This window comes from Bufo gargarizans, chromosome 1 (assembly GCF_014858855.1).
Source record: "Bufo gargarizans isolate SCDJY-AF-19 chromosome 1, ASM1485885v1, whole genome shotgun sequence".
Lineage (NCBI taxonomy): Eukaryota > Metazoa > Chordata > Amphibia > Anura > Bufonidae > Bufo > Bufo gargarizans.
Genome location: NC_058080.1, coordinates 176,540,413 through 176,565,043, shown reverse-complemented (window position 1 = coordinate 176,565,043; position 24,631 = coordinate 176,540,413). Strand labels below are relative to the sequence as shown.

The window sequence follows — 24,631 nt, the reverse complement described above, 5'->3', positions numbered from 1 at the left end:
CAACGGAACACTACGAAGTGCTTTCTGAGGTTCCGTGCTTCTGCACTGCAAAAAGATAGAGCTTGTTCTATCTTTTTGCGGAACGGAGGGATCGTGGACCCATTCAAGTAAATGGGGCCGCGATCCATATGCGGCTGCCACACGGCCGTCTGAACAAGCCCTTACCTTGTTCCTAGCAGCAGCAGGACATCGGCTGCTCTGGTCTGTGGAAAAGGCGGAGCCGAAGCTAACAGCCGACTGACCCACACACAGACCAGAGGTGTGGAGAGTCGGCAGGGGGGAGGAATGATGAAGCAGGGAGCCGATGCTGGCTCTCTGCTTCCTCATTACAGGCAACTGTCTCTGCTTCTTCCCTGCGCCGAACGGAGGAGTCTGAAAGCCAAGCTGTTCAGCATACAGTGATGATGAGTGCTCCATATAAATGAAGCTAAATGAGTGCTGATGAACTTACTATATCGTCCCTTAGTGCCTGCTACTGACGAAAAATCTGCCAGTGTAAATGTGCCTTTACTCTCGGTAAGGCCCCAGGACCATATTTTTCATCCATGAACTACCTGCAATTTCTGAGGATCAAACGCTGACCCATACATTTTTATGGGGCCATGAATACATCCTTATGCTCTATGGATCTGGGTGGCCATTTCGCTAATTATAGAACATGTCCTATTCTTGTCCATACCACAAGTGAGAATAGTCCTTTCTATTGATGAGTGAGAAAAATGCAGAATGTGCAAGGAAGGTACCGGTATTATGCTGATCCCTGGTTTGTGGACTAAAGTTCGGATACAGTCCTGTGCATGACGATACATAATCATGCTGAAGATTTTTTTGCTATTATGGAAGGAAATTCATACACGAAAAACAAAGGGGAAAAATGGGCTAAACTCATGAGTTTATTTAAAAAAACGGGATAATGATAACTTAAAGGGGTTCTGCACTTTCAATTAACTGATGATCTATCCTCTGGATAGATCATCAGCTTCTGATCGGCCGGGGTCAGACACCCGGGACCCCCGCCGATCAGCTGTTTGAGAAGGCAGCGGCGCTCCAGCAGCGCCTCTGCCTTCTCACTATTTACCGCCGGGCCGCCCGCCCACTGACGTCACGACTTGTATCAACTACAGTGGGCGTGGCTAAGCTCTGTTCACTTGAATGGAGCTTAGCCGCGCCCACTGTAGTTGATACAAGTCGTGACGTCAGTGGGCGGGCGGGCGGCCGGCCCGGCGGTAAACAGTGAGAAGGCCGCGGCGCTGCTGGAGCGCCGCTGCCTTCTCAAACAGCTGATCGGCGGGGGTTCCGGATGTCGGACCCCCACCGATCAGAAGCTGATGATCTATCCAGAGGGCAGTCATGTACAAAGTTTTTCAGTATATTCTAACCTGAAGCGTCCCCATCACCATGGGAACGCCTCTGTGTTAGAATATACTGTCGGATCTGAGTTTTCACGAAGTGAAAACTCGCCTCTGAAAAAGCTTTTATGCAGACGGATCTTCGGATCCGTCTGTATGAAAGTAACCTACGGACACGGATGCCAATCTTGTGTGCATCCGTGTTCTTTCACGGACCCATTGACTTGAATGGGTCCGTGAACCGTTGTACGTCAAAAAAATAGGACAGGTCATATTTTTTTGACGGACAGGAAACACGGATCATGGTCTCGGCTGCAAAACGGTGCATTTTCAGATTTTTCCATGGACCCATTGAAAGTCAATGGGTCCGCGAAAAAAAAATGGAAAACGGCACAACGGCTACGGATGCACATAACGGTCGTGTGCATGAGGCCTTATGAGTGGTAATATTGCATAGGTCTCTCTCATGACACTAAAACAACCTTGACTCATCAAGGCGCATGGGGGGGGGGGGGTAGTCCTCATTCAAGATTTCAATGTCAACTACAGTAACATTGACAGTGACTGCCCTTTCCAATCGGGAGGCATTTGGCAGATTTTTCAAGCCGACCCAATGCACTTGCTTGGCTTGGGACCACCACAGTGGCACTTTCCACTCTGCAATGAAGTTAAAGGCCAACTCTTGATTTAATTCCATGGATACAAAGTGATAGTTATATCCTGTAGATATGCCAAAAATGATCTAGATGGCAATACTTTAATACTCATTAAAGGGGTTGTGTCACTTCAGCAAATGGCATTTATCATGTAGACAAAGTTAATACAAGGCACTTACTAATGTGTTGTTATTATCCATATTGCCTCCTTTGCTGGCTAGATTAATTTTCCCATCACATTATACACTGCTCGTTTCCATGGTTACGACCACCCTGCAATCCAGCAGAGATGGCCGTGCTTTCCCATTATAGAAAAAAGTGCGCACTCCCACGGTCCCGACCCCCAGAGAGGCCGACACTTTGTCCTATAGTGTGCAAGCACGGCCGCCACTGTTGGATTACAGGGTGGTAGTAACCGTGGAAACTAGCAGTGTATAATGTGATGGAAAAATGAATCAAGCCAGCAAAGAAGGCAATATGGACAATCACAATACAGACGCCTTGTATTAACATTCTCTACATTATAAATGCCAATTGCTGACGTGAGACAACACCTTTAACACTAATTTCATGTCACTAAGGCTACATGCACAAGACGTATGTGTTTTGCTGTCCATGTGCCATCCGTGTTTTTTTTTTTTTTGCGGATCCATTATAACAATGCCTAAGGCTACATGCACACGACCGTTCAGTTTTTTGCGGTCCACAAACCGCGGATTCTCAAAACACTGATGGCGTCTGTGTGCATTTGCGGAACGGCACGGACAGCCTTTAATATAACTGCCTATTCTTGTCCGCAAAGCACAGACAAGAATAGGACATGTTATTTTTTTTTTTTTTGTGGGGCCACGGAACGGAGCAACGGATGGGTCCGCATCCGAGCCGCCAAAACTGCTGCTTGGATGCGGACCAAAATAACGGCCGTGTGCATGAGGCCTAACATGGACAAGAATAGGACTTAGGAATACGTTTGTGTGCTTGTAGCCTTATACAGCTATAAAGTTGTTTGTTTCCATGTCCGTTCCGTTTTTTTTGTGGATAGTATGCGGACCCATTCATTTCAATGGGTCCGCAAAAAATGCGGACAGCACACCATGTGCTGTCCGCATCAGTATGTCCATTCCGTAGCCCCGCAAAAAAAATAGAACATGTCCTATTCTTGTCCGTTTGAGGCATTGTTGCAATGGATCCACAAAAAAACCCCGGAGGCAATGCATTTGTGAGACGGATCCGCATCCGGATCCATCTACAAATGGTTTCCGTTTGCATACAGATTGCCGGAACTGCCTGCCGGAATCCAGCAACGCAAGTGTGAAAGTACCCTTAGGCCTCTTTCACACGACCTTATGGCTTTTTCAGTATTTTGCGCTCCGCAAAAAATACAGATGATGTCCGTGTGCATTCTGTTTTTTGCAGAACGGAACAGCTGGCCCCTGAAAAAACAGTACTATCCTTGTCCGTTATGCGGACAATAATAGGACATGTTCTATCTTTGAACGGAAAAATGGAAATACGGAAATGGAAGGCATACGGAGTACCTTCTGTTTATTTTTTGCGGATCTATTGAAATGAATGGTTCCGTAACGGATGGCCCTTTATAGAAATGCCTATTCTTGTCTGCAAAACGGATAAGAATAGGACATGACTTATCATTTTTGTGGGGCCACAGAATGGAGCAACGGATGCGGACAGCACACGGAGTGCTGTCCGCATCTTTTGCGGCCCCATTGAAGTGAAGGAGTCCGCACCCGAGCCGCAAAAAATGCGCCTCGGATGCGGAACCAAACCACGGTTGTGTGAATGAGCCCTAACTCTGTTTTCAGGACAAATACCGGGAGATCCGTCCTCGCTTCTCTCAGCTGCAGCCCACACATGTTTCTGCTTTAACTGCTTCCCTGTACGGGGGACTGAAATAATAATTACATTAGATAGTCGTTACTAGAAAACATATGACGTAATGCCATTGTAATGAGCCAAGGGGAACTAGGTGGTTAATCTTTTTGCTCTTCCTGGCACTGAAAAGGTTAACTCCGAAAGGCAAGGTAGGAGGGAATTTGTCAGCTATTTTTAATATGCAAGTGGTTGATATTAGCTCAGCCTCCCATGTCACTGGAAGGAGTATGTGCTTCATCACAGATGACCAATCTGGACGAGGAGAAACAGAGGCAGGACTGTTGTTGTCCTCGTCATGGTGGGTGCCTGCATGTAAACAAGGGCACAGCTGCTGACCCCCCTGTACTGTGTTCCCAGGTAAGTGTCCCTTCAGGCAGGGATGATCGCTGTGGGCTGTGCTCTGCAGTTACCCTGTGGGGGCATGCTTTGTGGGTACTCAGGAATGCCTGCTGTGATTTTTAAGTTTACTATAGTTTTGCTTCAGCCCCCGCAGTATTTTTCATAGTAACGTCTATGTTCCCAGCAGGGCGTGGTGCGACATCGTGGGGGCTGTTTCTACATGTCACATATAAACCACTATAAGGCGACGCAGATAAAAGCATTGCGACGTTTCCTGTTCAGGCGCTCCGTGCTGTGTGCCTTCAGGAGGCGATGCTGGAGAGAAGGATCAGGAAGTGAGGGGGGACATGACCGTTCTTTGTCATCCGTCCAGTGGCAGCAATCTGGCCTTCGTGCTGGTATTGTGTGCAGGATGGGTCTCGTCTTTCAGGCTTACATATTGGGAATGCAGGAGAGATACTTTATCGTCTTCTTGTGCTGTTCAACATATTCCATAGAATGAAAGGGTTATTTTCCATACAGCACAAGCTTGTTTGGCGGCATTTGCATCTCTCAGCAGAATGACAGGTGCCCGATTTGTCAGCAGTAGATCAACCACACATCACTGATTACACAGGGAGACAATCAGTAGAACGGAATGGCAACGTGACGATCATTCCTCTCCCATATGCATCTGCCTGTGTAATGTGGTGATGCTGATTGATGCGTTCATAGGCACCCTAGGCTGGGTTGCAGTTAACTGGGTTGCAATTAAAGGGGTTTTCCACAATATTTTAACTGATGACCTATACTCTGGATAGATGCTCAGTGTCTGATCGGTGGGGGTCCAACACCCAATACCCCCGCCGATCAGCTGTGTGAGATGGCACCGGCACTCGCAGTAGTGACGCGGCCTTCTCTCAGCGCACTAAGCACAGCGCCGTACATTGTATAGCGACTGTGCTTGGTATAGCAGCTCAGCCCTATTTACTTCTATGGTAATGAGCTGTGTCTAGGCCATGTAACTGATGAATGTGACGTCATTGATAAATGCTGGTCCTAAAAAGGACTGTATGAGATGTACTCGCCCCTATAATCACCAGCCACTCCAGCACCAATCACCCGCGTTCCCCCGCTATTCTTTGTCCGCATACTATGAGTGATGACCTGCATACCTGCAAGTCTAGTATCACCTCTGAGGCCTCTGGATCACCAGAACATCTCCGCTGGATCAGCAGGAGATTTAGAAGGCAAGTACTGTCTGTTTTGTATTTTATTACATTTAGGGTACTTTCACACTAGTGTTTTTCTTTTCCGGTGCCGAGTTCCGTCCTAGGGGCTCTATACAGGAAAAGAACTGATCAGTTTTATCCTAATGCATTCTGAATGGAGAGTAATCCGTTCAGTATGCATCAGAATGTCTTCAGTTCAGTCACTGTACGGTTTTTGGACGGTGAAAATACCGCAGCATGCTGCAGTTTTCTCTCCGGACCAAAAAAACGCCGGCATTCATTTACATTGAAGTGTATTAGTGCCGGCATTAAGTGTTCCGGCAAAATGGATCCGGCATTCCAGTCTGCGCAGGCCGAAAAAAGTGCAAAATAAATTTATACCGGATCTGTTTTTTCCGGATGACACCAGAGAGACGGATCCGGCATATAAATGCAATTCTCAGACGGATCCGCATCTGGATCAGTCTTACAAATGCCATCAGTTTGCATACGTTTTGCCGGAATCCTCTGCCGCAAGTGTGAAAGTACCCTTACTAATCCCCCCTTTTTTTTTTCTTCACCTAAAACAACTCCTTTTAGCTTTTGAACAGGAAACATCAGGAATGGTTGAGAGCATTCTGAAAAGTTTACAGATTCTTGGTCTTTGGCAAGAAAAACCATTCTTGGTCTTTGGCGAGTTCTTGTTTCTCGTCAAGGAGTTGATGTACAAAAGAAAAGGCATGCAACAGGAGGGACTGGATGTAAAATAGTATATTTTATCGTTTGGCCAGTCTAGAATAAGTAGACCACTCTGGCCCTGTTCACATCTGTGGTTTACACACTTGACTTACCGTGGGCTCCATTCAGTTGCACGTAGGTGTAAATTACTTCAATGGGGAGAATTGGCACTGCCCGCAGCCTTAGGCTACATGCACACGATCATGCTGTTTTTTGCGGATCCGCAAACCGCGGATCCACAAAAAACGGAAGCCACCCGTGTGCCTTCTGCAATTTGCGGAACAGGCAGCCCATTGTAGACATGCCTATTCTTGTCCACAAAACTAACAAGAATAGGACATGCTATGTTTTTTTGTTTTTTGTGCGGGGCCACGGAACGGAGGAACGGATGCGGCCAGCACACGGAGTGCTGTCCGCATCTTTTGTGGCCCCATTGAAGTGAATGGGTCCGCATCCGAGCCGACCAAAACAACGGTACTGTCAAATTTGATGGAATCTGCAATAGAGGCTCTGATGCTGATTTTGAGCCTAGCCTAAGACATGTATTTCTCATAGTAGAATGATAGTACAACTAGAGGCCTTAGAATGGAAAGTGTCTAATGCTCTTCATTTTTGGTCAACTACCTGGTGTTCTGCAGCGCAATAAGCGTATTAGCATATTGTAGTGTGAACCATGATGTATCTGAATGTGGGCGCTATCCAGCTCCGCTCGGGCTGTGCAATGTATTGAGGAGCTGCCTCTACGTCCATCCTTGTAGAGTTTTATTGGATGGATAAATGAGACATGTTTATAGTATTATGCAAATGACTAGACATTTGTTCATTCAGGACCTGCAGATCCCATCTGTATTACTAATCGCCTTAACCATATTCATCCATTATTTCTTTGTCGGTTTCATGGCCAATTACCTTGCATGGCATACAGGTTTTTTTTTTTTTTTTTTTTTTTATTGCTCTACTTGACCCTGCTAAATAAAAATTATGCAAATGTTCTGCTATAAATCTGAATGTACCCTAATATACCAGATAACCTTAGTTGAAGAATCCATAAATAATTACCTTCTTTGTGTTTTAAGTGTAGATGGTGGCATATGAGTAATGGTGAGAAATATAAGATTATGCCCGTAGGACAGCACAGACACTTTCACTGTGATACAATAAAACTAAGATGACCTATGACCGGCTCACCATCAGTGATTTCTGAGCCAAAGAGTCCCCTTGGCAGTTTTGCTGGGAACTTTAGTTTTTGCAGAAGGGTATACACACATTTGGCCATTGATGCCAATGTACAAGGCCTGAAGGAGCAGCATAGATGTGTATGGTCGGCTTTAGACCAGTTTTTTTTTAATGCAAGAACCCAGGACAACAAACTTTTGATCTTTTTGACTATGACCATATTGAGAACTGATTTGAGTCTGTAATATGGTGCACCCTCCTGAACCTAGAAAAACATAGAAGTGGCACATGTAGACCTTAACTAGACTTTGTCTGTCTGACTTGGGATATGTGATGAACTGCAGGCAGTTAATGGGCCCACCGCAAAATTAAAAGATTATATCAATTGGCGCGTGTACTCAGGGCTAGAGATGGGGAACAGCTCTGCAAAGGAAGGTTCGCTCCTTTTGGCCAAGTGACAAAAATGAGCCATCGGGTCTCTATTGGCTGTGTGATATGCAGGTCAAATGCATCGCAGTCATGTGCTGAGATTCCTTCTTGTACTTATCGTCTGAAAACAAAAGCAAATTGGTGTCATAAATTTTGCAAGAACAAGGTGTATAAATAATTAAAATGATTGCCTTACTTAAGCAAATAACACTTATCCTGTAGTCATAGTTAATACAAGGCGCTTCCTAATGTGTCATGATTGTCCATATTGCTTCCTTTGCTGGCTGGATTCATTTATCCATCACATTATACACTGCTCATTTCCTGAGGTTACCAGCACCCTGCAATCCAGGAGCGGTGGCCATGCTCGCACACTATAGGAAAAAGCACGGCCTCTATGGTGGCCGGGACCATGGGAGTACACGTAGGCAAGGTTGTGCAACAGCTCCAATCCCAGCCACCTCGTATCTGTGCTGCAGCGGCGGCCATAACCCCTGGAAACGAGCAGTGTATAATATGATGGAAAAATGGATCAAGCCAGTAATGGAGGCAATATGGATAATAACAATACATTAGCAGGGCCTTATATTAACTTTCTCTACCTGATAAATGCCACTTGCTGAAGTGAGACAGCCTCTTTAAGGCCTTCACAGCGTGACTTCCTAAGAATCTCTTTAAAGCTTGGAATCTTTGCAAGATATTTTTTTTCTTGTTTGCTGACGATTAAAAAAAGTATGTGACCTATATTAGACTGTGAATTTTCACATCTCATGGAACATTTAGTTTCTGAGGATCACAGCAGGGTCTCTGTACGTACATTGAATACTTTTCCAACGATGGAGGAAGTGAACATGACATAATGTGTGTTTAAACCGATAAAGAGGCTTGTACAGCCTCAAAACGCGCTATGCTGAATGTAAAATAAATTATTACCTATTCCTTACACTCATACAGACATATATCTGAATTAGACCCATAGACATTAAATGGAGTTGAGCACCACCTTGATAGATGGCTGTATGTGGTGCAGGTCCTGGAGGTTCAAGCTTCTGCATAATGGTTAGGACCGTGCACTCTGTAGATAATGCAATGCAGAAAACGGTATTGAAGCGTTAGTACAGTCTGTGCGTTTCAGGCAAAAACCATTTATCACGCCAATGAAGATAGTGTGAGTGGCCAGTCGTTGCCCAAAGAGCTTTATGCCATGAATGGAGTGGTGGTCATTCATGCACCCTACCACTCCATTCAAATGGGTAACTTAGGGAACCCCATTTTTGGGATTGGCAGGGTGTCCCAGCAGTTGGAACCCTAGAGATCATACATTTATGTCTTATCCTGTGAACCAGTGATGAATGGTGTTTATAGAAAAAACCCTGAAAGGCCGCCAAACCCTCCAATTTCAGAAGGACTGGCCGACCACATAATGGCCCACCATTACTAATGTGATTGCCACTAGACTTTGCTGTAAATTGCACCAAAAAGTGGCACAATGGTGCATTTAGTTTTAGAGAAATCCACTGTGCCATGTAATAGGCCACCCTGAACCAATGTGTTTTTGGGGCATGTCTAAAACTGTGGTTGTTGGGAGTTAACTTGTCTGGGGTAGAGCATTCCAGAGAATTGGTGCAGCTCAAGAAAAGACTTTAGGACAAGAGTGAGAGGTTTGTGAAGATCGTTGTGGGTGAGAGTAAGGAGTGAGAAGTTTAAATTGAATCCTATACTGTATTGGAAACCAGTGCAATGACTGGCACAGGGTGGAGGCATCGGAGTAGTAGTTAGACAGATAGATGAGCCTGGTTGCTGCATTGTGGATAGATTGGAGAGCGTTTAGTGATGGGAAGACCAATTAGTAATGACTAGTCGATGTGATCTTTATGTAATTGTCCACCACCAGCGGTACACCTGCTTTTTCCCAGGATGCACTTAATAAAGGCTTGAGAATCTGCACAGGTGTTTGCACATTTTGTCCAGCTAGGATTTGTACAGTAGTCTGAAAAGCATGTCCTTCAAATGGTAAGGACCCCCTGATTGATTCACTGTGAGTGCGCCTGCACACAGTGTAGATTTGTGTGCACTGAAACTGCACAAAAAATGCACCTAAATCTGCACTATTTATCTCGGTTTTTAGTGCAAATTTTCTCTCTATGTTAACAACCCCATTGAAAACCACTCTACAGAAGGTGCGGAATCGCACAAACAATTGACATGCTGTGGATTTGAAAATCTGCACAACAGGTCAATGTCCACACCTAAGAAAAAAAGCTAAGTGTACATTAGATACGTCTAATCTCATTCACTTTGCTGTTATTGTATTACGCTGAAGATTTTCTGCTCAAAATCTGTGCAAAAACCATGCGTAATCCGCACCATGCGCAGCCATCCTAAACTTCTAGGCTGTAGAGAACCTTTCATGTATCTGAACTCCAGGTACATCAGTAAATGATCTGACTTCTGTCAGTCCAGTGGTATACACAATGGGGGCCATTCAGGGGCGGATTGGCCATAGATCCTACAGGGAAAATTCCCAGTGGGCCGATGCCCAGAGAGCCACCTAAACCCTCCTCTTGGTACATAATGATCTGATGCACTCAGCATTAATGTATTTAGGCAGTATTTTGTGCTGCACTGTGGTATCTGGGGCCACTTTTAGTTTTTTTTTTAGTCCAGGGCCACTTTAAGTTCCCTGTCCGCAACTGGGGTCATTTATTATTCTGAAAAACGCCTATATTGGCGTTTTTTGCATCCCCATTGAAGTGAATGGTTCCGTCTACGGGCGGCAAAAACAAACAAGACATAACGTAAACAGACAAAAAATATGTTCGATGCATGAGCCCTAAAGCATTTTTCTATTTCATAGGGCTGATGGCAGCTCTATTACAGCACTGTACAAAATGACACCATAAGGCCTCATGCACACGACTATTTTGTGGTCAGTGGGTCCCATTGTCATATGGATGTGGACAGCACACAGTGTGCTGAGCACATTTTAGTGACCCCCGTTAAAATGAATGGGTCTGCATTCAAGCCACAAAAACATACAGATCAGATGTGGAAATAAATATGGTTGTGTGCATGAGGCCCTGTATAGTTTTATGCATGCATATTTCCTGATCAGAAGTATATGTTTGTAGGGCAAAAAAGTAGTCAAACCTATACTTTGGGCCAAACACCCTAGAAGAGTGCATGGATAATTGTAGCTTGGCTGACTATGATGTGTTGCTGGAAAGTCAACAGCAGATGGGTCTAAACATATGGCTGTGTACAGTATACGGTTGTAAGAAATAACAAGAAAACCCTTCACTTCCCCTGTAAGTATCCGTCTACCCCAAAGCCCAAGGCCTCATTCATAACAACCATATTTTTGGTCCTTGTCCTTTCCACATTTTTGTTCATCACACATGGACTCCTTCTTTTCTATGGATCTGCAAAAAAAAAAAGGTAGCATGCATTTGGGCCATATATTATAGAACCTGAGCTGTCCTATTTTTGTCCGTTTTGAGGACAAAAAAACAAGACTTCTTTCCAGTGAGTCCAGTGAAAATTGTGGGATGCACAGACTTCATCCGTATTTGGTGGATCCATGATTTGCAGACCACAAAGCGGATACGGTCATTTGCAAGATGCCTTAGGGTGTATTCAAATACAGTATAACTGTGCGATTTAAGAATGTAATCAAATTTGTATCTAGAAAAAAATTCACGTGTTTCTGCCATTATTTACACTTTCGCAATGCTGTATTTGCCCAGCAATTTTTACAGGTGAAACCTGTAAAATGTGTTTCACCACCGGTAAAACCTGCGTGAAGAAGTACCGCAGCGGAAAATTGGCAAATTGAAGTAAAATGGATGCTTTTTGTTCAGATGTAGCTTTGATGCAGTTTTTAGCCGCATATCAGCTGCTATGTCTGCTGTGACCATAGAAAGAACAGCCGGCGTCGGAGTTCTTTTCCCTGCTGTATCGGTCACCTGGCACACGTTATTGTGGATGTCTGATTTAATTTGACAGATGAACTCTGCTCTGTAAAATGAAAGCAATAACCTTGGTAAAAGGATGGCCAGCGGATAGTTCATGAATTAATCATTAAACCAACTATGCACTTTAGGTTTTGCTTTAAAGGAGTATTCCTATCCTAGACATTTATGGGATATCTCATGATATTAAAGATGCGGGTCCCACCTCTGGGAGCTGTACAGATCTCCAGAATGATGGTCCCTTGACCCATCAGCCCATCTCGTGAGGCGCCAGGTGACCACTGTATCCAGAAGGATGAGTGGAGAGGTGGCCCCTCATGTGCTCAGCTCTCTCCATTCACTTCTATGGGGGTTATGGAAACTGCTAATTGCAGTAATTAAGTGTGGTCACCTTCTTTCCATGCACACTCCTGGATGTGGGTACCAGCAGCCACTGCCCTAGGAGGTCAAGGGACCCCCATTCTGGAGGTGGTACCCACATCTAGCAGACATTTAGAGTATACCCTATGAATATTGTACTGGAATTATCCTCGGCAAACAATTTAATTTTCTACATTTTGTCCTTGTAGGAGTAAACCCGAGCCACTGGTTGCACCCTGATGGGTATAGATACAGGCATACTGGTACACGGGGGTGCGTGTACCAGTCCAACAGGACACAGTGCCTCTGCTGTTGGCTGAGCAATGTAAGTGGCAGGGCCAGGCACAGTACATGTCCCAGTCTACACCCAGCAGTGCCATCATTGGCACTTCCCCCTATATTGCTGACCTCAACCTTCTCACTTTACAACCAACATATTGAAATCAATGGGGGTCATTTACAAAAACATTTTAACACCTGTACGACAATATTTTTATTCTGTTCTCGCCACTTTGGAGTGGTGAGGGAGTGGCAGGGGCTGTGACATCGGGCATGACACATTTACTAAATTTAACGTATGGGAGCAGGCGTAAAAGTGGAGTAAAAACTACTCCAGTCGGGCACGGACTGCCGGAGGTCCGCCTAATTTATGTCATAAATTATCCTTGTTCTATGCTAACGCAAGGGCAAATCTAAGACCGGCATACAAAACCTACAAATCTTGTTAAGAATTTAACCAAATGAGATACACATGCATATGCCATTTTCCTTCATGTTATTATGTATATAGAAAAAATAACCTAAAGGTCCCCATACACCTTCAGTATCTCCCAGACAGCTAGATGGCAGATTATAGGCCCCATGCTGTTGAATGGATCAGCAGCACATATACGTGACTGTTTAACTAGTGAAACCAGGGAACCCAGGGCCCTCATTCTTGTAATCAGTGGGGGCCCTTTTGGATAGGGACTACAGCAGTTTTGTGGTGTAGAACAGCACTGAAATCTACACCCGGAGTCCATTTCAGTTCAGGCTACACGGACTGCCTAATTTATGATCAGGCGCAGCATCTGGGAGCGTACTGGGTTATCATAGCCCGTAACATGCTGCTGGGCTATGATAAATCAGGACCTATGGTAAGTTTTTCTAATGGGACGACCCCTTAAACTCCTTGTGGCCAGCAAAATATTGGATATTGGAGCTTAAAGTGGTGCTTTTACATACAGGTGTTTTTTATTTTTTTGTGTTTTCGCCACTTTTGCATTTTTAATTAAATTTTTTACAAACCCCACAGAAGCAACACTTCTAGAAGTGAATATATCCATAATGCAGCATGTGATTGAACATACCACCATATTTTTTTTATTTTTTTTATTCATGGACTCAAGGACGAAAACAACTTCTGCGTGCCTCCATATAATATCTTAGGCCCCTTTCACACGGGCAAGTATTCCGCGCGGATGTGATGCGTGAGTTGAACGCATTGCATCCACACTGAATACCGACTCATTCATTTCTATGGGGCTGTTCACATGAGAGGTGATTTTCATGCATCACTTGCGTTGCGTGAAAATCGCAGCATGCTCTATTTTGTGTGTTTTTCATGTAACGCAGGCCCCATAGAAATGAATGGGGTTGCGTGAAAATTGCAAGCATCCGCAAGCAAGTGCGGATGCGGTGCGATTTTCATGCACGGTTGCTAGGAGACGATTGGGAAGGAGACCCGATCATTATTATTTTCCCTTATAACATGGTTATAAGGGAAAATAATAGCATTCTGAAAAATAATTTAACTCGCCTTAATCCACTTGATCGCGCAGCCGGCATCTCTTCTGTCTGTCTTCTGTGCTGTGTGCAGGAACAGGACCTGTGGTGACGTCACTCTGGTCATCACATGATCTTTTACCATGGTGATGGATCATGTAATGACCGAAGTGTGAAGAAGTTGGGGTTTGGGTACCAAACATGCCGATTTTTCTCACTCGAGTGAAAAATGCATTACAATGTTTTGCACTCGCGCGGAAAAATCGTGCATGTTCCCGCAACACACCCGCACCTTTTCCCGCAACGCCCGTCTGAAAGAGGCCTTAGGGTGGTATTACACTGCCCGATCATTGGGCAGCGTGAGCACCTACGGCCTCTTGCACATGGCCGTTGTGCTCCCGTGGCCATATTGTGGACCGCATACGGCGATTCCGCAATACACGGGGCATCGGCCGTGTGCATTACGCATCACGGATGCGGACCCATTCACTACAGAGTGCTTCCGTGGGGTTCCGATCTGTGCTTCCGTTTCGTAAAAAAATAGAACTTGTTCTATCTTTTTTGCGGAACGGACGAATCACGAGCACATTTAAGTTAAATGGGTCTGGATCCGTCCCGGCCGCTGCACTGACTTTACCCATGCATTGGGGACCACAAATTGTGGTCCCCAATGCATGGAACGGAACTACAACGGCCGTGTGCAAGAGGCCTAAGGATGATGATCATACATCAGCACTCATTTGCACTGGCCTTATTACACAGGTCGATGCAAACTTTGAATGAGAGAAGAACAAATACATTTTTAACAGCCGTTAAAAACGGATGAATTTCATAGACTTTTTTTTTTTTTTATAGCTATAGGCTGTTCGGGCATGCTGGGAGTTGTAGTTTTGCAACAGCTGGAGGGCCGCAGGTTGAGCATGCCTGGTATAGATAATGCCACCCAGTATAGTTAATGCCCCATTTCTGCCCCCCATTATAAAATGTCAGTTTCTGGCCCTGCTATTATAAATTGCCCCCTTTTAGTGCAGACAAAAAAATATCTCAGCCACTTGCTTCTGCCATAACCCTCTCTTCTCTCTGCAGGCAGCAGGACCTACGCTCTCAGCGTGATCGTGTGACGTCATCACGCTGGGAGCGCAGGTCCTGCTGCCTCAAGTAAGGAGCGAGTAATGGAAGGGGTTTTTCGTTTTAACCCCTGAAAGGCCCGTTTTGTCACTGTTTAGGTTGTGTGCATGAGGCCATTAGCAAGCGGTCATATCTGGCCTTTATAATTTCTCTCCTTTTTATGATCAACTCTTGATTTTAGCCTTCAAAACTGCATCAGAAAACGTGACGATGTGGCCGTACCGTTGCAGGAATTCTCTTTTTGATGTTTCGTTGACTAATTTGGAACATTGCTTGGCTTGTAATAAAAATAGTTACAGCAGATTTGTGTGCGATCTGGAGGATTTTAGTCTTTATGGGCTCTCTTTGTGTGGCACGGAGCTTCCTTTCGAAACCTCTTTTTTTTCTTTTAGGTGAACTTGTTGTGTGGTTATTGTTCCTTGACTCAGCTCCTTCTGTTAATGCTGTAATAGCCCCCTCCTGCCGCTCGCACTAGCCCACTCATCTCCCTCACTTAGCTGATTGATGCTGGAAGGGTGGGAAACGACGACGACGAATCTCTTTGCTGATCACTGCTGCATCCCTTTCCCACAATGCTTTGCTTGGGCTGCTGCAGTCTTTCAGTACCAGCTTCGGGAGGTTAAAAGATGAACTGAATCCACACCGAGGAATCCTATCGGGGACTCCAATGTAATCGATGACCCAGAACTGATTTTTTTTTTTTGTTGTCCTCCTCACCTGATGACGACACATCTGCTGCCCGTCTTCTAGCTGCTTCATTTTCATCATACGTCACTCCTGTACCAGGAATGCAGCCTCCTCTATGGAAATGGCTTTAATGCTGTGATTCGCCTCCCTGCCTCTCCCATCTGCACATTTGGGAATCTCTTGTAGCAGCAACAGTTATGCTGAAACCACTGGGGGTTTTTGTACCTTGTATCTGCGACAGGATTGCGGCACTGGCTGACTGCTGACTCTGTATTTCTCTGCGATGATGATGGGTAGGTTACTGCTGTTTGGGTGACATTGCAATTTTGCAAGAGAATGGGGTTTTGTGTAAGTGCACCTGCCTTCCCAGTGTAATACAGCTGCGTGTATGGAGGACATGATGTGAAAGCCTTGAGCAGAATATAATGCGGAGTGGTGCGTATATGAATATACTGGAATACATTTCCATATGGAATATCGGATTTTAAAAGCATTGTGAACAAAAAGCAGCTTTCCTCGGGGACTGCCACTCCTCCCTCTTTTAATTGCCTGTCTTGAATCTGAAGGCACAAGGGATTGTTGGAAGCCTCTCTATTCACAATAGCTTGTTGGATGAATGGCGATAGCAGCCCCCTGACCTTGGTAGCCTGGCTCAGTGATGTGCCTGGGTGGGAAGCAGCTGGCATAGCGAAAACGACAAGCTCTTGGCAGCTCCCCTGCATTCCCCGGGAAGCCAGTGGAATGACTCTGGGTACACATTTCTATTACATAATATAGGTATAATGTTTGATGAGATTGGTCTGAAATGTTAGTGTACTGTATAGACATTTACATGTGTGGTCTTTACCCCGTTCACGCCCTGATGTATTTTGGGCCTTCATGCGCACAGCTAAATTTCATCTTTTGGAATGAACCGTTCTAGGGGCATATTCACACGTAGCACTCATTGGGGGGTGGTAATGCAGGAATGCATGGGTTCAGTATCCGTAGCTAAAACGGTTCATTTTTGGTGGAGGCTCCTGAAGTTAGGTCATCAATTTGTACAGACTGGTAAACCCCTTTAATCCTCTGTATACATTGTGTAACGTATCATGTCATCATTCAAGTACAGAAAATCTTTATTAAGGGCATGTCCACGTTAGTGAATCATGGATATAGATAGAACACATATACATTGATTTTAGTGTGTTCATTCACACATTTTAGTTTTTCTGTGGGTCACAGGAAAAAGAATGGAGATATGCCCTGCTTTGGTCTGACCAAACACACCCTTAGACATCTATAGGTCTGTGAAAACCACTGGACGCCATTCATCTTCAGACTGTATTTCACTGAACGTTGTGAGGAGATGCTTGGGAAATCCCCCTTTCAGCCTACCAGTGGAAAAACGGATCACACACACAGAGCAAAAACCAGACACGCTGACCAAAAACAGACCTGTCATGCACACAGGGAGATTATAGATTTGTCTGCTGCCTGAGATACAAATTAAAAGGCCCCCACATCTTCCAGTGCCACATTCTGAAGCCAACCCCTACACCCCAGCCCTAGTGCTAAAGACCTATTTGGATGGACATTACGTTTAGTAGACAAATATGAAATAATGTGACGCACTGGATAAACCAAAGATCAAAAGAGGTGCTCTCAGTAGAGTAGATTCACCCAATCTATTCAGTAAAATCACAATAAGAACAACAAATACACTGGGCACTCTCCGATATCTGAACCAATATTGGATTTATTAGATATAATACTATGTGCTACCATATGGTATAGGGTAATAGGCACAATTAAAAATCGCAAGAGGAATCAAAAACATACACAATCATAACAATAAAATCGATAGTTCGATAAATATAAAAAATATATATATATATCTTTTATAGTAAAATCGCTAAATAATGCCTATATAAATATTCAAGCTCAATCGGCATTGGATAGCAACATTCATAGGTGTAGAAAATATATAAGACATTCAAATCTAAACTGTTCCATCCGAACTAAAAATAGGAAGGTAAGTCTCAGTCCCACATGAAAAACTTTGAATGGACAAGATTAGTCTCTTGGAACTAAAGTATAGCTTGTGGTGAATTATTCGCCCAAAGTGTGTCCAAGCGGCGTCCCGCTTTATTGGGCTCTCAGTGGCGTCCCGCTGAAATGCTTTGCTGTATATTCCCAACACACATAAGACGATATACAAAATTTGAACAGTCTTACCATTCGATGAAGCAAATGCCCATGCATTACTCTAGACGTTGGTCTTTCAATGCAGTCGACCGTAGTCTTCCGAGTTATACGAATTGCTTCCGTCTGAAATCCCCATGCCGGCGGCTTGTTTGCACATGGACTTCGATAATTGTGCACGATCTTAACTTCGTCAAGCTTTAAAATCGCCTACAGCGTGGCAGACAGTATTTGGATGGGCAATCTATGTCACTTTTCCGTTACACTTGGCAAGTGATACTTTGGGGGGGTTTGAACCAGACGCGTTTTGGGGTATTAAGTAACCACTGAGGAAGGGGTTACTTAATACCCTGAAACGCGTCTGGAGAAATAAAAATGTCATACAGATAGTAATAGTGCTCCCCAAAGAACTACCCAGTGCTTCCCAAAGATATAATTCTCTCCTAAAGAGAATAATGGCCACTACAGTGCTCCCAATAGTGATAATAATCCCCAAGAGTGCTCCCGTTAGTAGTAATGCCCTCCTATATTGTGCCCAATAACAATAATGATGCCATTGTGTCCTCAGTAGTAGTAATGCCCCATAGTGCTCCATTAGTTGTGCCCCCTAGTAGTAATAAATCCCCTCTATAAGGCATAACCTTTAGAGCCCCCAGTATTTATAATGCCCTCTGTAGTGGCCTCAGTAGTTAAAATACCAACCTATAGTGCCCCTATTATTTAAAATGTCACCTGTAGTGCCCCCAGAAGTTCTAATGTCTGCTATAGTGCCACCTGTAGTTATAATGCCCTCTGCAGTGCCTCCTGTAGTAACAGTGCACCCAATATTTATAATGTCCCCAGTAGTACGGACAAAGAAAAAAAAAAATACTTACCTGACCTGGTTCCTGCCTTTGTCTGCGATGCAGACCATGTCCTCTTGCAGCCGAGGGCCTGAGTTGCCTGCATCTAGTCGCAAGTGGTTGCAATGATATCATGACTTTCTGCGCCAGGTCCGAGGTGGCGCAATGACATTGTCACGACTGCCTGAGACCTGGCACAGGAGGTGAGGTTGATGCTATCATGACCACCTGCACATACAACCTCATCGGCTTCAGACCTGTGGCCTATGAGTGTAAATGTCAGGGACTGAATCCATAGGCTCCTGTGGTCCTACAGTCAAGTGCTACCTCCTCTGAGGCAGCTGAGCTGTCATCTGAGGCAAGATTCTCATCTTTCCTCATGGCAGATGTGGCCCTGCATGGAGATCTTCATGGATGAAATGCCTTTTTCACTTGGATCAAATGGAAATGGACATGTGAATATGGCTTTAAGGTGCAAAAGCACATGGGTCCAGGAACTCACAGCATCAAAGTCATTATGATGCTCTGAGTTTGGGCTAGAAGAACAGTGTTCATACCGGCAAATGCAGCTATCACATCCAGCATTTTTCCTGGACCAAAGATGCATCGCGCAGGGCAAGGGCTGTTTCTTTTACAGGCTAGGGCAGCGCTAAAGCCCATCCATTAGTGCCGCTGACATCACCGGGCTCACTGTTAGGCCTCTTTCACTTGAGCGTAACGGATTAGGTCTGGATGCGTTCAGTTAAACTCGCACCATTTTGCCAGCAAGTTCAGTCAGTTTTGTCTGCGATTGCATTCAGTTGTTAATTTTTTTTTTTTCCCGCACGGGTGCAATGCGTTTTAATGCGTTTTTCACGCACGTGATAAAAAACTGAAGGTTTAAAATCATCTCTTAACAACCATCAGTGAAAAATGCATCGCACCCGCACTTGCTTCCGGATGCAATGCGTTTTTCACGCAGCCCCATTCATTTCTATGGGGCCAGGGCTGCGTGAAAAACGCTGAATATAGAACATGCTGCGTTTTTCACGCAACGCATAACTGATGCATGGAGGGAAAATAAACGATCATGTACACAAAAAAAACCTCGCTCATGTGAAAGGGGCTTTAGGGGAAGCCTCAGCCTAGCTTTACCCATGGAGAGCCCAGTATGACACCAGATCTCCAAAAAAAGGCCTTTGCCCTGTGTTATTCAGCGCAGGGTAAAGAAGAGCATTGGAGTATAAAATGCTTCAATGCTTGTATCAGGGGAGCTGCCTGGGTGAAAACAGGGATATGTCCGGGTAAAGCTCTGAACCCGGACAACCCCTTTTAAATGCACTTTCTGGCATGTGAAATGCATTTATGTGATGCAGGATGTCTAAAATTGGCGTCAGTGGATTAACAGTTGTGTAATGGTAACTGCCCATTAAATCGGGTGTTGCTAGACATTTTTTATAGAGGGACATTTTAAGTAAGACACAAATAATATCTTTGGAACAAATTATTTTTTTCTTTGCATTGCCATATTCTGACCCCTTTGGCAGGTGAAGTGGTAAAAAAAATGGCGAATTGGCCATTTTGATCTTCTTTTTTTTTTTTTTTCTGTTACGGCATTCACACATCTCTCATTAGCGAGTGCCATCTCTTAAAGATTTGACTTCTGCCGTACACATACGATAGCAGTTGGGGAAGTAGTTAGGCTGCTTAAGTACAAAAAAAGAATATTTAAAGTCAGTTTTGCCTGAGTCTGTGTTGGAGTACTTTATGCCACATCTATCAGATGTCTCATGTTACTTGATAAATTTGTCTTAACCTTAAAGGGAACCCGTCATCAACTTTATGCTGACGTCACTGATGGCAGCATAAAGTAGTGACAGAAATGCTGATGTCAGCGGTTTGTCACTCATGAGCTAAAAGTAAGTGGTTGCTGAGAACCAGCATCATAATCCTTGCAGCCCAGGCCTGGAAAAGAGTCACATCCACCTGAGAAGAGTCCTAGTTATTCATAATCTCCTGCTCGCTCACCCATCTGCTGGTGATTGGCAGTTCTCTCCTAGAGAGAAAGGGAGAAAACCAGGTAGGAGACTGTCAGTCATCAGCAGGTGGGCAGGAGAGCAGGAATTCATAAATAACCAGGACTCTTCTCAGGTGGCCGGGACTCTTTTCCAGGCCCAGTCTGCAACGATTGTGATGTTGGTTCTTGGCAACCACTTACTTATAACTTATAAATGACAGACCGCTGAAATCAACTCGCCTGTCTGTACTTCATACTGCCGTTAGTATGGGGAGCATAAGGCCCCATGCACACGGCCGTGTTTCACAGCCGTGTGCGGGCCGTGGAACCGCGGCCTGGATCCCTCCTGAGAGCAGGAGCGCACGGCGTCACTGGTTGCTATGACGCCGTGCGCTCCCTGCTGCCGCCGCAGTACAGTAATACACTGGTGTAGATCATACCAGTGTATTACTGTATTGTGCCGGCAGCAGGGAGCGCACGGCGTCATAGCAACCAGTGACGCCGTGCGCTCCTGCTCTCAGGAGGGATCCAGGTCGCGGTTCCACGGCCCGCACACGGCTGTGAAACACGGCCGTGTGCATGGGGCCTAAAGGTGATGACAGGTTCCCTTTAAAAGTAACACTTTTGTCTAGAGAAGCTCCTCCAGTTTTTCTACTTCACCCTCCTTCTGGAAAAAAAAAATAATATAAATCTGGAGTGAAACTTATTAACATAGCTACCCCCCCCCCCCCCCCACATTACAAAACGAGTGAGTGATGTAAAAATTCAAAAACGTGACATTTTGTGTAATCACTTAAATTTTGCGCAAGTTAGTGCAAACAGTCGCAAAAGCCCTATTTTTGACTTTTTGAGGCCAGAATTGTGAAATGAAGGTATGATAAATGAAGGCCCATGTGCTTTCACCAACCAACATAGAAGGTAAGCCTCATTAGTATTCACTGAACTGAATAATTATGATGATAAAGTGGCTGAGACAGGGCCCCTGAGTGCAGTACCGCTACAGCCCTGATGACGGCCCTGGGCCTGTGTTCTCATTTATGAATGGAGCGGTGGACATACATGTTATCCGTTCAACTCTATAGAGCTGCCGGAGATAACCGCATACAAGCACTCAGCTATCTCCAGAAGTCCCATACAGCGGAGTGGTGGGCACACGTGGGAAAATGGCCCCCGTTCTTGAGCCTTGCAGAGGAACCAGCATCAGGCACATCCCCTATCCGCAGGGTATAAATCCTTTGGTATGCAGCGAAGACTGGGCTCAGCCTTGTAAAATGACATTTAATGTTCCTTTATGATCTCAAGCCTTGCTATAGACCCTATAAAAAGTGTGACCAGTAAAATGTGCACATGCATGCTGCGGTGTAGTGTAAGATCACGATTGAGACTGTACCGATCCGTGTAGCAAAGGTCAGAGACAGATTTCTGTAAATTATTAAATTGCAAGTGCATCAATAGAGGTGCACAGTGTCGTGCTTTGATGCCAGATGGAGATGCACCTTTAAATGACCCCAGCATGTGTAACAGATGGGTCTGAGCTATTTCATAAAATTAGATCTCATCTCTCAGCCAGTGAGTCTTTGGCAGAGCTGTATTTTATCCATAGGGGGACACCAGCCAAAAGCAATTAGTGAATTTGTGCATTATCCTGTCTTCTGCACAGCAATCTGTTTGGGATTCACAGAATATTTATATATATAGATATGACCTCTACAGCACTCTCCCCTTAACACTGACCTCCATAGCAGGCCATCCACTTAACTGTGACCTCTACAGTTCCCTGTCCCCTTAACAGTGACATGCACAGCGCCCACCCCTTTAACAGTGACCTCCACAGCATCTTGTCCCCTTATCAGTTACCTCCACAGCGGCCGCCGCTTTATTAGTGTCCTCCACAGTACCCCATCTCCTTAATAGTGATTAACACAACACCCCGTCCCCTTAACAGTGGTCTCTACATCAATCTGCCCCTTAACACTGACCTCCATAGAAGGCCTCTGGGCCGTTTCCGTTTTTTGCGTTGCGTATATGATCCGTATATGGAACCATTCATTTCAATGGGTTCGCAAAAAGAAACTGAATGTGCTATGTATGCATTCAGTTTTCGTTTTTCCTTTCAAAGATAGAGCATGTTGTATTATTGTCCGCATAACGGACAGGGATAGTACTGTTCTATCAGGGGCCAGCTGTTCCGTTATGCAAAAAATGGAATGCACACGGACGTCATCTGTAGGGATGAGCGAACTCGAACTGTATAGTTCGGGTTCGTACCGAATTTTGGGGTGTCCGTGACACGGACCCGAACCCGGACATTTTCGTAAAAGTTCGGGTTCGGTGTTCGTCGCTTTCTTGGCGCTTTTGTGACGCTTTCTTGGCGCTTTTTGAAAGGCTGCAAAGCAGCCAATCAACAAGCGTCATACTACTTGCCCCAAGAGGCCGTCACAGCCATGCCTACTATTGGCATGGCTGTGATTGGCCAGAGCACCATGTGACCCAGCCTCTATTTAAGCTGGAGTCACATAGCGCCGCCCGTCACTCTGCTCTGATTAGCGTAGGGAGAGGTTGCGGATGCGACAGTAGGGCGAGATTAGGCAGATTAACTCCTCCAAAGGACTTCACTTGATTAATCGATCGATCTGCAGCTGTGCATCATTGAGCTGCTGATACTCAAATGCTCACTCACTGTTTTTAGGCTGCCCAGACCGTTTGTCAGTCACTTTTTTATGGGGTGATCGGCGGCCATTTTGTGTCTTGTGCGGTGCTGCGACCAAGTGCATCCAAGCTGCGACCAAGTGCATTTAACCCTCAATGGTGTGGTTGTTTTTTGGCTAAAGCCTACATCAGGGTGAAGCTGTCACACCAAGTGCATTTAACCAGCAATAGTCTGTTCATTTTTTGGCCATATACTAAATCAGGGGCAAGCTGCGCCTGTCACCAAGTGCATTTAACCCTCAATGGTGTGGTTGTTTTTTGGCTAAAGCCTACATCAGGGTGAAGCTGTCACACCAAGTGCATTTAACCAGCAATAGTCTGTTCATTTTTTGGCCATATACTAAATCAGGGGCAAGCTGCGCCTGTCACCAAGTGCATTTAACCCTCAATGGTGTGGTTGTTTTTTGGCTAAAGCCTACATCAGGGTGAAGCTGTCACACCAAGTGCATTTAACCAGCAATAGTCTGTTCATTTTTTGGCCATATACTACATCAGGGGCAAGCTGCGCCCGTCACCAAGTGCATTTAACCCTCAGTAGTGTGGTTGGTCAAGCTGTGACACCAAGTGCATTTAACCAGCAATAGTCTGTTCATTTTTTGGCCATATACTACATCAGGGGCAAGCTGCGCCCGTCACCAAGTGCATTTAACCAGCAATAGTGTGGTTATTTTTTGGCCATATCCCAGTCTAATTCTGTCACTAAATCCATACCGGTCACCCAGCGCCTAAATACTAGGCCTCAAATTTATATCCCGCTAAATCTCTCGTTACCGCTGTCCTGTTGTGGCTGGGAAAGTTATTTAGTGTCCGTCAAAGCACATTTTTTGTTCTGGGTTGAAGTACAATTCCCAATTTAGCAATTTCATAATTTAGTGGTTCCTGCTATATCAGAGCTATTTGAAATCTATCCCTAAAAGGGTATATAATATTCAAGGTGCACATAGGGTCATTCAGAATAACTTCACACACACGCTACTGTGCATTTCCAAGTCTAATTCTGTCACTAAATCCATACCGGTCACCCAGCGCCTAAATACTAGGCCTCAAATTTATATCCCGCTAAATCTCTCGTTACCGCTGTCCTGTTGTAGCTGGGAAAGTTATTTAGTGTCCGTCAAAGCACATTTTTTGTTCTGGGTTGAAGTACAATTCCCAATTTAGCAATTTCATAATTTAGTGGTTCCTGCTATATCAGAGCTATTTGAAATCTATCCCTAAAA

The 24,631-nt window shown here is 44.9% G+C and overlaps 1 protein-coding gene across 2 annotated transcripts in view; it reads left to right on the top strand.

The window, feature by feature from the left end:
- Positions 1–24,631, top strand: part of TRIM2 (tripartite motif containing 2) — a 90,478-nt gene that overhangs the window by 18,808 nt on the left and 47,039 nt on the right. Inside the window, exon 1 of one of the 2 annotated variants that reach the window (XM_044300308.1) lies at positions 4,123–4,255. The exons of the other annotated variant lie outside the window; for it this stretch is intronic. The gene's annotated coding sequence lies outside the window, so the exon portion shown is untranslated. Of the gene's footprint in view, positions 1–4,122; positions 4,256–24,631 lie in introns of those variants that run through there. 2 annotated transcript variants of the gene reach the window in all.